This window comes from Pseudoliparis swirei, chromosome 18, assembly GCF_029220125.1.
Source record: "Pseudoliparis swirei isolate HS2019 ecotype Mariana Trench chromosome 18, NWPU_hadal_v1, whole genome shotgun sequence".
NCBI lineage: Eukaryota > Metazoa > Chordata > Actinopteri > Perciformes > Liparidae > Pseudoliparis > Pseudoliparis swirei.
In genome coordinates, this window is record NC_079405.1 from 24,562,405 (window position 1) to 24,579,619 (window position 17,215).

Sequence of the window (17,215 nt, forward strand, 5' to 3'; positions counted from 1 at the left end):
GCTCTGCAGTCAGAGCATTGTCTGAGCGTGTGTTATAAACTAGTCAGGAACAGCGTGTGGCATTCAGGTGGCCTAGAAAATTAAGTTTGTCTTTTAGTTTTTAATTATCTGGTTGAATGAGTCGTTTATTGTCTGGCTCTACGTGAGGCCCGTCGTGGTTCCGCGGCACCACTCGGGAGAAGTTTCCGTCTATTGCAACTTCCAAACTGGCCACTGGATGCCACCAAATCTCACCCACCAATAAGACCTCCGACCAGATTGATATTTGTGCTTTCATTTTTTTTTACGCCACTTTTTATACATTTGCCCCACTGTGTCAAAAAGCCTCTTTTGCCTCAAATGTTTTGACTCTTTATAGGAAGAAAAGTACGAATAGCATTTTATAAACCAGTGACTTGCTCTAAGGGATCACAGTCAACTAAAGACACATATCCTATGTGCGTAATAATAATAATAATAATAGGATATACAATCATGATTAATTAATGACTAATGTGCTTTTCTGTGGAAAGGAGCAATGCTCTTTGTGGAGCCCTGAGAAAGGATTACATTTGTTTTAAGTGTGCAGATTCCCTGATTCAGACCGTTCTGTTAGTGTCCACAGTGAACTCTGGAGGCCGGGGGCCAGAGCACCGACAATTAGCTGCTCGGATCTCTTCTCCGTCGATGTGAATGTCGTTCCAGGGGCAGCGTGCTTATAGGTTTTAGAGTGCGTGTGTGTGTCCCCTGTGGTTCTGAAATGCATTCGGAAGGCTGGTCGGTCATTTAGAAAAACACCAGCGCAGAGTCTGCCGCCACCGAGCTGCACTTTCTGCAGCTATACGTAGAGAAGCCTCTCGGGGAACGCTCCTGCTCTTCGAGGAGTTTTCCAAAAGCAACTCCTCCTTGGTTTGACGCTCGCGTGAAAACTTAGAGAATGTTACAAAATAGGTGTTTGTTTTTTTAAAGTCCCGACTTTCAGTGATCCTGTTGATACTTTTCCAGTCGTCGTTCTGTTTGCTCCGGCCTCGACGTTGCCGGAATTCATCATCTGTCAAGAGACGTCTGTTCTGAAAATGAGGTAAATGTTTTCAACTTCAAGCCTGCTCAAGAAGCCTGACGTCATCGCCTTATTGTGGGAACTGATGACAGAAACGTACTTCAATGCCAATTATCTCCTTTCTTTTCCTTCATCTACTTGCTCGCCCTTTTTTTTAACTCTCCTGTTACCTTTCGGGTCAATTTGACCCCATTCAATGTTTAACGTCGGTGTTCTTTGGGGTCAATTTGACCCCAGGCTGTTTTTCACTGTGTCAAACATATAAGAAATATCAACTTTTTTATATATTTAAAGGGCTATTTAGGTCGTCAACAAACAAACATAAAGTACCTCACACTTAAACTTGGGAAGCAATATTAATTCAAATAATTTTCTGGAGGTTTTAATTGCTGGGGTCAAATTGACCCCAAGGGTAAAATATGTTAGTAAATGTAAAGGTAACAGGAGGGTTAAACTGCGGTAAAAAACAACAAAGAACCACATTGAACTATTATCATGAACTATTACTTCATAAGACTGCTTATAAACTAAGATGTATTTGACATGCAGCCATGGAGTCAACACTAACATGGGATGAACTTTTATTTAATTGTTGTTTTTACAATGATGTCAAGGAGTGTTTTAACATTTTTAATGTACAATGCGGCTGCATTAAAGGGACTGTGCTTATTTTGTCATTCATCCGCTGAATACTGGTGTGTGTTTGCGTCTTGCATTATTATCAGAATGGGTTAATGGCATACGCATCAGATATATTAAAATAATTAATAATTGAAATAAAAAGTTCACGCTAACACACTTCCTAAATAGTGTTTATTTGTCATTTAATGACATTAAACCCTTAAAAGGTTCAAGCAAAGAAAGAAAGAAACACCTTTGCACGCCATTAAACTGCTTTGTGTAAATCTGTCAAACTGGAAATGAAAAAAACAACCTCCATTGTCACCCCCCCCCCTCCCCCTCCGGTGCACAACAACACGGTGTCATCTCCTTCCAGTCACTCGATAGTCATTTACTGGTCATTATCTGTACAGCCTCTCCCTTTCATTACATGCTGAATGATGTTGCCCCCCCCCCTCCCCCCAACAAGGGGGAGACACACGGTATGAAAGCCCCACCCCCCTCCTTTGGAAATCAAGAGGAGCTCCTATTCATTTGCTTAATTACCTAATTAACAGAAAGCTAATTACCTTGTTGTGTGCATCGTGTATGTGTGTGTGTGTGTGTGTGTGTGTGTGTGTGTGTGGAGAGGCTGTTACGTAACTGATAGGGATCCTCAATTAATGTGTAACGACACTCCATCCAGCCGGGGCCTTTAATCCACACAGAGCATCGTGACACCAAACAAAACACGCTGAGCTCGTGGAGCCGGTATTGACGCGCAGATCAAGCCACCGAAGAATTAGGGAGATCGCGTGTTCGATAGCCGCCGCACAAACTGCACATGCATTAGAATGTTGTCTTTGTGAATTACACCAGACAATCGGGTTTACAACCTTTTGGAAAAAGAGAGAAGAAAGAAAACAACAAAGGATGTCATCGAGACAAACGCATAACATTTCAGTCGTAGCTTTTTTTCCTCCTGAGGTGGGGGGGGGGGGGTCAAGAGGTCAAATCTGTGGGGTGCGTTCACATGCCCCGCCCCCCCCTCCGATTCCAGTGTCTGAGTTAAACTATGTCGCTTTGCACGATCAGCTTGAACGTCTCGGAGGACGGGTGTGTGTTGCTGTGGCTTCACGCGGCCCGGAGGTCAGTGAACACACCGCTGTGGTTGAAGGCCGTGCCGGCATGGATGTGTGCGACTTCCACAACGTGTACACACACACACACACACACACACCAATCTTCACAGTTAGAATTCGCTGTTTTTTCGAGCTGTGGGTCTGAGGACACGCTTCTGTAAAAAAAAAAAACATTTAAAAGACGCATAATATGACAATTTTATGCAAATAATTAAACTAATCTGTAATTATTACTATAACAATAACTGCGTAATGCAAGCTAAACTCACTGACTAAATCCGTCATTCTATTTTGCGACTCAAGTCTCTTTGTTGTCGAGCGCTTTTTATCTCTAAAATGTTTATGGGGTCAGTGAAGACCCGTGGAATGTGGACATGTGAAGGTAACAGGAAGTAGGCGTGCTGTGTTTCCTGTTGGTCCTCATTCTGTGTCACTGTTACGATCATTTAAGTTTTGCTTGTTTCGGTGTCGGTAACTGAGCTGTTACAGTAACTTATGTGTCACACAGAGCATATACAATGTAAAAAATCATAGGCTACGGTGAACATTTGAAAATAACACATTTGTGCAGGCTACAAAATATTTATTTTCAAGTAAATGTAATTCTTCTTCTTAATATATTCTGTAAAGTCTGCAAGCATTATGGTGTCATTTGAAGCTCAATCTGTAATACTCAAGTTTAGCAGGTCTGACATGAGGAATGTGAACAACCACGCCTTGAAGCTTTAAAAGGACCTCACAGTTCAAAAAGTCTCCAAGAAATAGTGCAACAACACAACAGGGGACCGAGAATATGAAGCGAAATCCTCATAATCTTATTCCGGAGACGTATCGGTGCTTTTTCCCAGTGACTGGGCCTGGTCAGACGGTGGCGCTCTCTGCTAAGAAACCGAGTTCCCTGAGAGAGTTCACCAGCAGCCTCCCAGATGCAGCCATGATGTATGCAATGAGAAGCGAGCTGTGCTTCTCAGACCTTGATCAAGGACGAAAAAGGACTTAAATATTGTCTCTTGGGGATAAATTAATGTGGCTTTACAATGAGTGTTAACTGGACTGTTGAACCGGCCCGTGGTGATTCTCGTCTTCAGGGGCAAGAGATTATAATTACCGTTATAGTTATTATTTGTGTGTGTGTGCACTTCTTGTGATTGTCATATTGAAGTGAAACTGTTTAGGAGTGCACAAAACCATTTAACCACAACAATATAAAAAGGAAAATGGAGATTCTTAATAACTTTAGTTTAAAATGCAGATGCTTACTTCAAAATATTATGAAGAATTGTCTCAGATGTCAGAAAATATAACCAGAGAAGCTGCACTCTGGTTATCTGACATTTAAAATAAAATGAAAATGAAAATACACAGTTGAGATTAAAACATCTTTAATGATCATGTCAAATATTTTTTTCTTCTTCTTTTTCTGCAGCGAGGCTTTGGAACAGTTATGATAAAAGAAATAAAAGAAAGGAGAATTTTCTTAAATAAGTTAATTCCGCCTCGGTTGTAATTAGTCATCTTAGACATTTGAGCTTTTCTGACAGCCCCCCCACCCTCCCTTCTTTTTCCTGTCACACTTTGGGCTAAAACTAATGCATATCATTACATTTCCCCACAGAAAGGACCTACTAAGTGCTGCAGACTTGTACTTGTGTGACTACGACGTGTCTGCGAGGGAGCCGCGATGCAATGAACCTTGTTTACCCAGCAGGTGGATATGACGTCACGGACTTGGAACATCAAAAACAACAACATCCAAATCCGCGGTTCTCCCCCCCCCCCCCCCCACACACACCTTCTCTCGGCGCGTTAAAGAGCTAATAACAACATTAAAAGAGAGGAGTTCGTGCCTTTCTCCGCGAGGCAGACGCTTGGGAAGCAGCCAGTGAGAAAGTCCACATTTTGCTTCTTGTTTTCTCGACGCCCTCCTCGGTAAGATGATCTATTTTCTCCTTGTAGTTAAGTTAGTTAGTTAGTGCCCCCCCCACCACTCACTCACACACACACACACACACACCCTCTCTCACACACACACCCACACACACGTATCCTCCTCCTCGACCTCCCTCACCAACACCACCTCGCCACCAACACCGAGGGCGGGCGTTATTGTTGGTGTTTACGGTGTGATTTTTGTTGTCGCACGCTCGCGGGCACGGGCTCGTTATCTCGTTACTAGCACAATCGGTACCCCTCCGCGTGCGCCTGTTACGAGCTGTAACGCGCTTTCCACGCTGGTAAGTTTCACTATTATCTTTAATGTTAACGTTAGCTTTTCGCTGTGTCGTATCTGAGATACCTGCCCGATGCTGCACTCACAGGCGCGCGCACACGGAGTTTGTCTTCTCTTTTTTTTGGCGTGTGTGTGTGCTAATGGTACAATTAGTGAAATAATCAAAGACTAATAAAAACACCTGTGTTATTAGCACGCGGTCTGGCTCTGGGAGTGTAGCGGCAGCGCTGCGTTCACGTCCCCGGAACGCGAGTGGTTTTTTGTAGCTAACTTGCGAGTGTTGCATTTTCTACTTTATGTATCTATTGGGAGGGGTGTAAAGTTGTGTTTCTAACTTTTAGTTGAGGCTACTCGTGAGACAACCGGAGGGGGGGGGGGGGGATGCCGTTAACGGATAATTTACAACGATACCTGTTAACGGGCGCAGCCGTAAAAAGTTAAAAGTTTTTACTCTGGTGAAAAGGGAAGTTTTGAGTGCCGTGATTTCTTTTGCAGTGAGACCAGGGAGGAAGCTTTTTTTAAATTATCCCCCCCTCTCGATCCCTCGATACACCCCCCCACTCCTCCCCATGTGGTAGCTGTCCTCCAAACTCCCCAAAGACCAGAAGTAGACGTGAACTGTTAGCACCCAAACCTTCGTTATTACAAGTGTAGCGCAGCTTTAGCCGGCAGCAGGTCCACGGCCATGCCGTCATGTGTCTGGCCGACACGATGCGAGACCTCTTTCTTTAAAAAAAGAAGAAGCGGATATTCAGCTTGTCAACACAAAGGATTTAGAGATTTTTTAAAATGTATTTTTAGTGAATTAAAGTTGTAATAACTTTATCCGTGAATATTTTTGTTGACGTGCTTTAAAGTCTGAACTCGGTGGGTTTATTGGGTCGGACTGGGCTGTGGGTTTGAAGTTGGACATTTTCTGAAGTTACAGGGCACTTCATCACTTGAGAGACAAACATAATCTTGTTTATATTTTGTTAAATTAACAACGACCTGTTATTACTGTTGTGTAAACGTCTAAAATAACTTTATTATAATTATTTATAGAGTTCTGCTGAATGTAACGTTACTTGAGAAAAGTCAGTTTTGCCCTGTACTAATACATTTTAAAAACAGTTAAATGCATTCGAATTAAAAAATATTTCAGCTCCATTTTTTTGTTAAATGTAATATTCTGTGACAGGTGTAGTGCAGACCAAATGTGCACTGGTTATTCTGGTTTCAACTGCAGTTTCTTTAATCGCTATGTATTATAAACAAACATCCCGTGTAGTTAAACCCATGACGTATTAATCATTTGCAAAGTCAAACAGAATTAGTATCCTCACCAAAAAGGATAATTTCAAGTTAAAAAAAAATAAAGATCCAGATGATGGGATCTCTATTCTGCATACACAAGATAATTTAATATGACCCTGATATATTTATTTTATAGTAACTCTGCAGCTGGCAACAGCAGGACGAAAACCGTCTGACATTTTTTCCAAAAGGGAAACTGCAGCTTTAACAACTATTGCTGGCAGTGCTCCCTCCTTCTTAGTCGTTGGATTAGTCATTGTCTGAGGGGGAAAAAAACACTCTTTTTTTTCTGTAGGAGAAGTAAAGTAAACAGCCTCCAACAAGCGAACCTTGACAACCCAGATTAAGGAAAACATTGGAGATCAAACAGTGCTGCTGCTGGGCTGTTGTCATGAGCTGCCTGAGAGAGAGAGAGAGAGAGAGAGAGAGAGAGTGAGCTGCAGACTATTTGAACAGGCACTGGGGTTTGTGTGCTCACTTATGCAGAAATGGACCCTTCGCTAATGCTGACCCTAGGTTTCAAAAACAAAATGCAGGGGTGAACTTTCTTTGCAACTTTTCCTGGTTGCGCACATCAGACGTTCCGCTGTTTCTGATGGGAACAACCTAACACCGTCACCCACCGCTACTAGGATCTAGAAGGGCTGTACTTCCTCTGCTCCATACTACAACTGAATAAATTGAGTTGGCAAAGGAAGGTGGGGGTGAGGGGCTTGAAATTTGAGGAAGAGCAGCTGTATGCATTGTAATAATGCAAGATCCTGAACACGCCAGCCTGCGATTTTGTATTATTCGGAAAGCCCTCGTTACTAGTTTGGCCTCTTCAGGCTCTCCTTTTGTAGAGCGTTGAGGTTCAACTGGTAAGAAAAGTAATCAGTCACTCATGCATTCAGCGTGAGGACTCCCGAGTCCCGTCCCTGAGTGGAAGCGGCCCTCTCTTTCATCTGACGGCTCAGTATTTGTGAACACACACACACACCGAAATACTCTGCGCCGGGCACGGAGGGGCTGCAGGCCGACGGTGCGCCCTCGCTCGCAGCTGAACGATAAGGAGAGTTATTTCCCTGTGCAGTGTGGGAAATAGTGTTCCCCGTTTGCTCCATTGTGTTTCCTTTCAGATTTATTTGCCTCTCTTCACCCCTCATTTGGTTTCAGACGCAAGACGCCCTCGAACCACACGCTTGAGACACTTTTTTCCCCCCTCCTTTTTTGTGTGTTGTTGCACAAAGCGAGACAAGTGACGGATGAATAAAGGGAATTTTTTTTTTGCTGGTAGATGAATTCATCATGTGATTTCTTTTTTCTCTTTCGCATGTTCGATTCACGCGACACAAAGGCGGCGGGAGCACCGGCGACGTGAACGCGATGTAGCAGCGGCGCTCATTAGTGCCGTATTACACAAATGGAAGTGATAACAAAAGAAAAGCAGGGGGGGAAAAAACCCAGCAGAAGAATATTTCCAGGGTAAAGGTTAGTGTGTCCCGGCCCCTGTGGCGTGCCCAGGCAGACGGTCGCCCGTGCCAGGGAAGGCTATTGGTCAGAGAGCGGAGCGGCTTCAGGTGTGCTCCGTGCGGCTCCTCGGTCTCTATGGAGACTGCAAAGCGCTCAGGACGGCCATTAACTCATGCAGCTATTAATTAGTGTCTTCTGCTGTCAGCTGTCCTTAATAAAGGATGCTGACCCAAAAAAAAAAAAAACAGAAAAAGTCGTCTGCCGTCACTTAAGTGGCGAAGTGAATTTGCCGCTGTTGTCTTTCAGTGTCGACGCAGCTGTTGGCGTGTTGCTTCCACATAAACACAGTGTTGTCATTTTAATAAATAATTGGCTCAGTTTGTTGTTTTGATGGGCGGCAGAACATATCGCCTCGGCCAAGTCAATTAGTTAAGTTGCAGCAAATATTCAGCGCCGTCTCCTTCCCTGTGTGACAATTATTTTCTTGTTCTTCGAGTCATATCAACGTGTTTAAATCTAGGTGAAAATATATTTGACACCGGTGGCTGCAGTTCACGGTTATTTCGTCCGGTAATCTGCCGATTAATCAATGAAACATTGGGAAAAATGTCAACCCAAAGCCCAATATGACGTTGCTCAAATTACTTTCGTTGTCCCCAAAATATTCAGTTTACTGTCACAGAGGGAAAAACAACAACTAAATAAACAGGAAACTATTACATTTAAGAAGCTGGAATAAGAGTAATATTTTAAGAAAAATTTGACTGAGGGTGTTGCTGAAACAAGATGAAGACAAGGGAGTTGGTTTTGGAGTGTGTTGACGTTTGACACCTGCATTAGGGTTGTGAAACTCTGAGACCTATTATATATATATATATTATATATATAAAATATATAATATATATATAATATATATATATTATATTTCATATATATATCTATATATATATAGATATACAGGACTGTCTCAGAAAATTAGAATATTGTGATGAAGTTCTTTATTTTCTGTAATGCAATTCAAAAAACAAAAATGTCATGCATTCTGGATTCATTACAAATCAACTGAAATATTGCAAGCCTTTTATTCTTTTAATATTGCTGATTATGGCTTACAGCTTAAGAAAACTCAAATATCCTATCTCTAAATATTAGAATATCATGAAAAAGTATACTAGTAGGGTATTAAACAAATCACTTGAATTGTCTAATTAACTCGAAACACCTGCAAGGGTTTCCTGAGCCTTGACAAACACTCAGCTGTTATAAATCTTTTTTTTACTTGGTCTGAGGAAATATTAAAATTTTATGAGATAGGATTTTAGAGTTTTCTTAAGCTGTAAGCCATAATCAGCAATATTAAAAGAATAAAAGGCTTGCAATATTTCAGTTGATTTGTAATGAATCCAGAATGCATGACATTTTTGTTTTTTTAATTGCATTACAGAAAATAAAGAACTTTATCACAATATTCTAATTTTCTGAGACAGTCCTGTATATATATGCATACATGCGTTTTTGGCATGCAGCATATTCAGATATAGTTGTTCACGCAATATTTAAATGAACAAAACTTCATGATTCGTGAGAGAGATGAGTCGGGTTACTGGTACGCTGAGTTTAAGTTTAAAGTAACACTTTATACCGACACACCGTTCCCTGATCTCCTGAGCGAGTTTCCCCGAGTAGCTCAGCGCTCGTCTGTTTTTTTGAGAATGATGCAGGTGAGCTACAAAACCTTTTCATCCAGCCATGAGGGGGCTCAACCATACGCTCCAAGCTGCGCTCAGCTGCCGGGCCAAACCCCAGCACCTGTTTGTATCAGCTGTCCAGTCTGCATGCCCGTGTTTATGGCGTGGTGTTTATGGCGTGGCTTCGGTGGATTTTATTTAAATTTGTTTTTGGGGGGGGGGGGGGGTTTCTATCAAATATGCCTACGTCAATGAATGATTATTTATGCTTGTATGGTTTAGTTATTGCTCTCGACTTCAAGTTGTATTTTGTAAAAGTCCAACTTTATATTCTGGATATTTATTTATTTTTGAATGTATTTTTTTTATTTGGAAATATCGACAGGCACATAACACACTAAACATGTACTTTAACCGATATTGCCATTGTTTTTCATCTTTTTGTTCACATAAAGACAAACCCACCCACCCGCTGGTACACCCGCCTATAGGAACAGGAAAATAAATAGATGAAAAGAGGTCGCCTCATTTCGCCGAGCCAGACGTCTACATATGTACTTGTACCTGAACACACGTCTGGCACATCTGTATCTAGACACGCCTGCATCACTCTACAGAGTAAATACCCAGTCATCACACCACACGAGTACAATACAGCCACAAGTGAACCGACGGTAGGATTGGCCAATAGGCAGAATATTTGTTCGTGATAAATTGTGATTTTTTGTGCTGCGTGCACAAACCACTTTTTGGGGTCAAACATATTGCCTCTCGTCCACTTGTAACATTTTAAGTTGCGTTGGTCGCCCCACGCTCGCTCTCCCTTCAGCACTGGTGCCACCTCGCCGGTTCCTCATGTCCCTTTAGCCAAACTGTGTAAAGCAGGGGTCGGGAACCTATGGCTCGCGAGCCATATATGGCTCTTTCGGTGACGGCATATGGCTCCCAGACAATTTTGAGTTGAAAAAAAAACCAAAACTCTGCCCGCCCCCCTGTAATTTCCTCTATCGCGCCAGATTACAGCAGAAGTAATTTAAGGTCCTTTTCTTAAAGACGTCTTTGTTCTTTTATAAAAGTAAACGTCTGTTAGTGATCGTATCTACACAGCAACATGTCATTTCTGTCTCTACGTGTCGCGTCATGCAGCACCAGAAGTCGCATTAAAAGCAAAACATATTTAATTTATTATACGTTAAAAATACTATATGGCTCTCAATGAAATATATTTAGAAATATTTGGCTTTTATGGCTCTCCCAGTTAAAAAGGTTCCTGACCCCTGGTGTAGAGTGTGAAAGCCGTCGTATGCTGCGCGTTCACAACTAATCGGACCACAGGTTGAATCATTTTTTTTACGGCACGTCAAGAAGGGAGCAGCAAAACTGAACCGCGAAGACGTCTCACGGCCGTCGCTTTAAAAAAAAAACCCCGCTAACGCTCGCTGGCAGCGTGACGCGCAGCACGGTTACCGGAGCACGTCTTTTAAGGGCCTCATCCTCGACTTCTCGGCTGGTTTTCGGTTGGCAGTCGCGGCCTGATAAGAAACACAACATGGCAGGGGCCCCGGCTCCTCCGTCATCATCGGCGCGTGGAAAAGTTGGCGCTGCTTTGATCATGTCTTTTGGGCGGATCACTCCGACTTAGCCCGCCGCTCGCTCTGTGATAAGCCATCGGAGCACTCAGATCTAAGCCGGCAGCTCCGTGGGCTCGAGGAGAGACAGGAGAGAGAGAGAGAGAGAGAGAGTGATTAACGGAGACGAGGAGAGAGCGCCGATGCAAATTTTGTTGACAGACTGTTGCTGCAGCTGTTCTCCGCTGTGCTTTGAATCCAACGACGTCGCCGTCCGTCTGCGCCGGGAAAGGCCAAGTTTGCAAGCCCTCTCTTTTGTGTAACAGCGGCGTTCCTCGCGTTGTTTACTCGGCCCTCTCGGCAATTAATACGCCTTTTCTTTTAATTAGACACGGGTACTAATCGCTTTTTTTTTTAAAAAGAAGAAGAAGAAAAAAAAAACCTGCACGATTACATTATTTTTACACGCCGCTCGCCACCCGTCTGTACGTAAACCGCCGTTTCCCCCGGACCCCCCATTACGAAACGGGGCTCCTAATTGACGGGATGCTGCTTGTTTATTTGATATATATTTACCAGCTGGGTGGTAATTGGGGAGCAGTAATTACCCGAGATGCAGCGCGGGGCGCTTCGGCAGAGGTGCTGCCACCGCTGATGAGTCTGGAGCACGGATGAAAGTATGCAGGTTACTGTTATCATCCTCGCCGACCGTTTTAAATACTTGACGGCGGCGAGCGAGGGACGGCTAATTGGGCCGGCGTCCCCGACCCCCTCTCATTGTTGACCGTGACGATGCACGGTGCCAGATCAAAAGCGCGACACTTTTATCTTTTGTGCAATTAGTTTTCTTTTCGTGGGACCAGTTGTTGCCAATGTACCTGACCAGTTAATGGCAACAATAAAAGGCCAGTGTGTCTCTGGCTGTGTGTGTGTGTGTGTGTGTGTAAAGGGCCTCGTGGATTTGGAGTCCCTCCCGGATGATGTAGTTCCTTCGCTGATAATGGCCTTGTTAACTGAGATTCATTACCTCTTCATTCAGAGTCCCCTCTGGATATTGAGGGAGAGTGTTCTCGAGCTACCGGGGGCTGCCACGGTGAAGTCATACTCACGTGGTTAGTTTTTCCCCCCGCCGGCTATTCGTGGAAGCCGGTGACGGTATCTTCCCCGACTCTCGATGATTCAGTTGACCTGAGACCGGGCTGGCGTTTGACTTTTGTTTGCTACTAAATTTCAATTTCACTCTCTCTCACTCTCTCTCTCTCTCTCTCTCTCATACACACTCCTCTCTCGATCTCCAATGCCCTCAAACACACCTTGTTTGTGCTGTTGTGTGATAGCCGGCTCTCCCAGTAGATCTGCAGACGTTGTTGTTGTTTGCCTGCCTTGGCTGCTGTGTGTGTGTGTGTGTGTGTGTGCGTGTGTGTGTGTGTGTGTGTGACTTGCATTCACCGGAGCTCCTTGGAGGGAGTTTGTTTTTGTTCTCGGTGTTGTAAACAGGGCGAGGCTCCGTTTCAAAACCACTCAGTTGGAGATGGTTATTTTCACAGGCGTTATTAGTTGTTGTTGTTGTTGTTGTTTTCTCGGTCGATAGATTATCTTGGGTTTGATGTGTTGTGTGAGGCGGCAGATTCACTGCACTGGAGAAACACATTGTCACTTTCGTCTTGATTTAAAAATAAAAATAAATTAAAAAATGTGTATTATTTTATTATCATGTCTATATTGTATTAATGCTAACATTCTAATTTTATTTTGGAGTTCTCCTTTTTAAAAATAAAATCTATTCTTTTTCCACATTCTTTTTCGAGTGAGAGAGTTAAAAGTGTCGGCTAAATCAAATGTAACGTAAAGTAAAACCTTCCCACAATCCTACTGTTCAAATATTGTAACCTATTATTGGACAGATGCTCTTTTTGTTTTTGGAAAAGTCCCCACTGCTATTCCACACGTATAACTCGTAATCCTCACAGATAACATTTAAAAGTCTTCACTCGGGTCATGACATCATTCTCTGTCTTTGTCGTCTTTTGTTGTTGTTTTCATCCGAATCAATTTCAACGTTACGGTTCCAGTTCGAGGCCAGGTAGTCTGTTCGTTGACTGAACACACACCCCTGGCTAGGAGTGAGTCCAGCTGGGCCGTCTCTAAACACACACCAGTTGTATCATGGCACAAAACGGCAAGGTATTTGGCCGATATATATCGTGTCTTTAAGCCGACGCGCAGCACGTCTCCTGTTCGAGATCCACACAGCGATCCACGTCGGGTGTGATGAGTCTTGGTTTCACTTTTTCGGTCGCCGTCATGTCGTCTATCTTTTAAATCCGGTCTATGATTTACGCACAGCGCTCATCTTCTCTCTGTACAATACAAGACTCCCTCCCTCCCTCCGGCTAGTGCGGTGCATTTCAACCTTTTTTTAGCTCCGGCACATTTTTTTCAATATAGAAATCCCGTGGCACACCAACACCAAAACAATTACAAAATGTCATTTCAGAGTTTGCATTTTTCTTTTGAAATACTTCTCCAACGCCGTTCTTCACCACAGCGTCTCCAGTGCGTCATTTAATTCTACTATCTCAAACGTTCAAGTAATTACTGCGCTGCCTACCGCCACCTACAGGCACGGAGGCGTATTTAATTACAGAGCCAGGCGCTATATCACAGACTCGGACGCTCAACGATCGCAAATTATTTGCGACAACTAAATAATATATTCTTTGGAACGATTAAGTGAAATTGGACATTTTTTTTCAACGGCACACCTGGCGATCTCTCACGGCGGCACAGTGGTTGAAAATCACTGCGCTAGTGCATCAATCCTTTACAGGGTTCGTACAGTCATGGAAAACCTGGAAAAGTCATGGAACTTTAAAATGGTCATTTCCAGGCCTGGAAAAGTCATGGAAAAAACTTGAATCATAAAAGTTTTGGAAAAGTCATGGAAATTTGTTACAATCACATGTTCAATTAAGCCGAGTTTGAAATAATTAATATGTTTTTTTAAAGAAAGACGCTCAAAATATAAGCCGGCGTACGCTCTCAATACGCAAAATGTTCTAAATTTTTCATGTTTATACTGAGATTTCAGTTTGGTCATGGACATTTGGTTTAAAGTCATGGAAAAGTCCTGGAAATCCATCGGTCAAAATGTGTAAGAACCCTGCTTTCCTGAGCTGCGGAAGGAGAGCAGTAGATCTAGCTACTAGTGTTCCTCTGTTTCCATCCTGAGAGCGTGGAGAAAACGGAAAACGACGGCCGGCGAGTTGATCCACTTCTTTTTGAAGTTCAGTGTTTCGGAAACGCACCGTTCGGCTCTCGAACATCCGGCGCGCAAACCAGCGTTTAACCGGTGAGCACAACGGGTCGATGCTGAGGGGCCCGGGATGGAAATTTTGTTTTGTGTTGTTGTGGATTACAAGACATTTATCTCAGCGACTGCCCCGTCTGGTCTAAAGAAAGACCCGAGATAACGACACAGAGAAAGAGAGAGAGAGAACAGGAGAGAGAGAGTGCCGAAGCGAGCGAGAGAGAGAGAGAGGAGCTCAACTGCAACCAAAACTTATTTTTTTGCTTCTTATTTTGTTCTACGACTACAGTAAAACGGCGTGTGTGTGTGTGTGTGTGTGTCTGTGTGTGTCTGTGTGTGTCTGTGTGTGTGTGCATTAGCAGTGATGTGAAGATCCGCGTCTGTGACGGCATCCGCTCACATGTCACTCGTTTCACATTCTCCTCGTCTTATTTATCTTTGAGTATCAGTTGTCGGCGAGTGGCGGCTGACAAAGCGTCATGCACACATGTCCCACAGCCCCCCCTCCCCCCCCCTCCTTTTCTCTAAGCTCATCGCCGTTAACCATTTACGATTTGCTGCCCTTTTTGTTAGCGTTTTTTTTTACTGCAACCTGTTGTACCCGCTGCGAAAATGTGGCGCGGTCTAAACAATCGGCCGCCCCGAGTTACTGGATATATTTGTGAAAGCCTTTTCATATCGCGTGAATGGAGTGCGTGCGCGATGCGGCGGGCTTTTAACGCGTCGGCCAATAAATTCCTCGCGCCCTGGCGAAACGCGACGACTCGCCGTCAGAAATGAGGAAATCAATCAACCCATTCACATCCGACTACAGAGAGGGATTTTGGGGATTTTGAGTGCATGTCTGTGTGCCTCGTACACAATCGCGCGGCGCGTTTTGAAGGGGCTAATTCAAAGAATTGAAATCAATGCCCCCCCCCCCCCCCCCACCAGCAGTGTCATCTCCTTTTTCCCTTGAAAGTGAAATGAATAGACAGTCTCTCTTTTTTTGAGGCGCATAATGGCCACATTAGAGCACTAGGTGGATAGCGGATGAAAACGCAGTGTCCTTCACGTGCTCTTTCTCTTTCACTCCCTCAAGCTGATCTCGTTTTTTCAATAGCGGGTGGGGGGGTCCCCGTGTAAAAAGACATCGCAGGCCGCATACCCTGTGCGTAGATGGAGGGTCGGGGGAGAAGCGGAGGCGAGAGCGGTTTGTGTCGGCGCCGGACCGAGTGTTGCGGAAACCGCTAAATAGTTTTTTTTCCGCCTCTTGTTTAAGTTTCATTGATTGCAGCGCCCTTCCCCCAGATTCCCGGTGAATCCCCCCCCCCCCCCCCCCGTCCCCCCAAGTGAGATAAAGCCATCGGAAGCTGCCGACCGCATACGTATGCCAGTCAATCGGCAAACGGCGGACGGTCAGTAACTCACTGTCTGATGATTCATCTGAGAGCGACGCCCTCTCTCAGAGTGTTCTCGGGGCGCACTGCACTCACGGTGGTTTTTCAATAATTCACCCTGTGACCTCCATTCACCGCCATGTGCTGTATATGCTAAGACTGCAGGCCTTTCGAGGCCACTCCCTTTTCCTTTGGACTCTGATCCATAAATGATCACGTTTTTTGCCTGAAAAGTGCTGCTTTTACTGTTGATAACTGCAGCTACAGTAAAACTGGACGGGCGTTATCACTTTAAATCGCAGTGGGCGACTGCACGATGGATGCCGATTGGCTGTGGGTCCTCTCCCAGTTGGTTTGCAATGGAAGCAAAACCCTCGAACTCAATTGAGTCCGTTGACTAAGTGTGCATGTCCGAAATAACTGCGTTGCTAAAGGGCGACGGACACAGCGTTGTGTGTCTGTTCTGATACGATGCCTTTCCTTTTTTTTATTCATGAATGGCAAACTATGTAAACTTGAGATACAAATGCATCGATGAATAGGAGTTGCATATGTAATATCCAAATAATGTGGCTTACCACATCATCTGTAAATCCAAATAATGTGGCTTACCAACATTTCCTTGGTTGATAGAATTGTATTATTAAAGAAACACTATTTTTAGAATAGGGGCTATGACAAGGTAGTGCAAAGTCAGCTCTATTATTAATAAACTATTTTTCACTAAACTACATCATGTAACATGACAAGACTGACCTCTCATTCGTCTGCTTAAAAATGCATAAGATTAAAGCCATTATACATTGTTGCTCTCTTGTAATCCATATCCAGACCAAAAAATAGAAGAGCATCGTGAACAGTAACGACGGCGTCGAGTGAGATGCCGTTTAGCATTCTGCGGCACGTCGTCTGTTTACTGGCAACATGCAGTGATGGGATTAAAGCCCGTCATCCACATTGTTGCTCTCTTGTAATCCGATTGGTCGCCACTATGGAAAATAGAAGAGCATCGCCGTAGAACAGTAACGATGGCGTCGAGTGAGAGATGCCGGTGCGACTCCGCTGGGACGAGAGTCGCAGGTGTCACATTTCCTTCAGATCGAGTGAGATTTGTGGGAATCGAACTCGCAGCGGCGCTTTAAAGAAGGCCGGGGATGCTCCTCCCCTTTTCGCGTTTCCCGCGACCGAACGCCGCCGCCACTTCTTCCCCCGCTCCGTGCCAAAGTAAATGATTTGCGTGGAGTTTGTCCCCGCTGATTGCGGCGGTTTGGACTCCTCCTCTTTGGGCGCCGCGCCAATTGAATTTGATGCCTTCTAACGCGCTCAGTTCTCGTCGGGGAACCCGGATCTCGATCTCCTCCTCGCATCACTCTGACAATTACGCGAGCTCGACCGTCCCCACGTAATTAAAGAGTTGGCATTCTGATTACCATGTGTTTATTGTCTGTTTATGGGTTTTTGTGCAGTGCCTAACGCACCGGGAGATTTCTCTCTCGGCGTAAACGGATCAA

General features: G+C 44.2%; 1 protein-coding gene across 9 annotated transcripts in view; it reads left to right on the plus strand.

Moving 5' to 3' along the window:
• The first annotated feature begins 4,640 nt into the window (after positions 1-4,640).
• The window catches only part of foxp1b (forkhead box P1b), a 171,511-nt gene continuing 158,936 nt past the window's right edge, over positions 4,641-17,215 (plus strand). For 8 of the 9 annotated variants that reach the window (XM_056438292.1, XM_056438294.1, XM_056438291.1 and 5 more), the window contains exon 1: positions 4,889-5,015. The gene's annotated coding sequence lies outside the window, so the exon portion shown is untranslated. Of the gene's footprint in view, positions 4,711-4,888; positions 5,016-17,215 lie in introns of those variants that run through there. The other variant, XM_056438293.1, reaches the window with a different exon arrangement.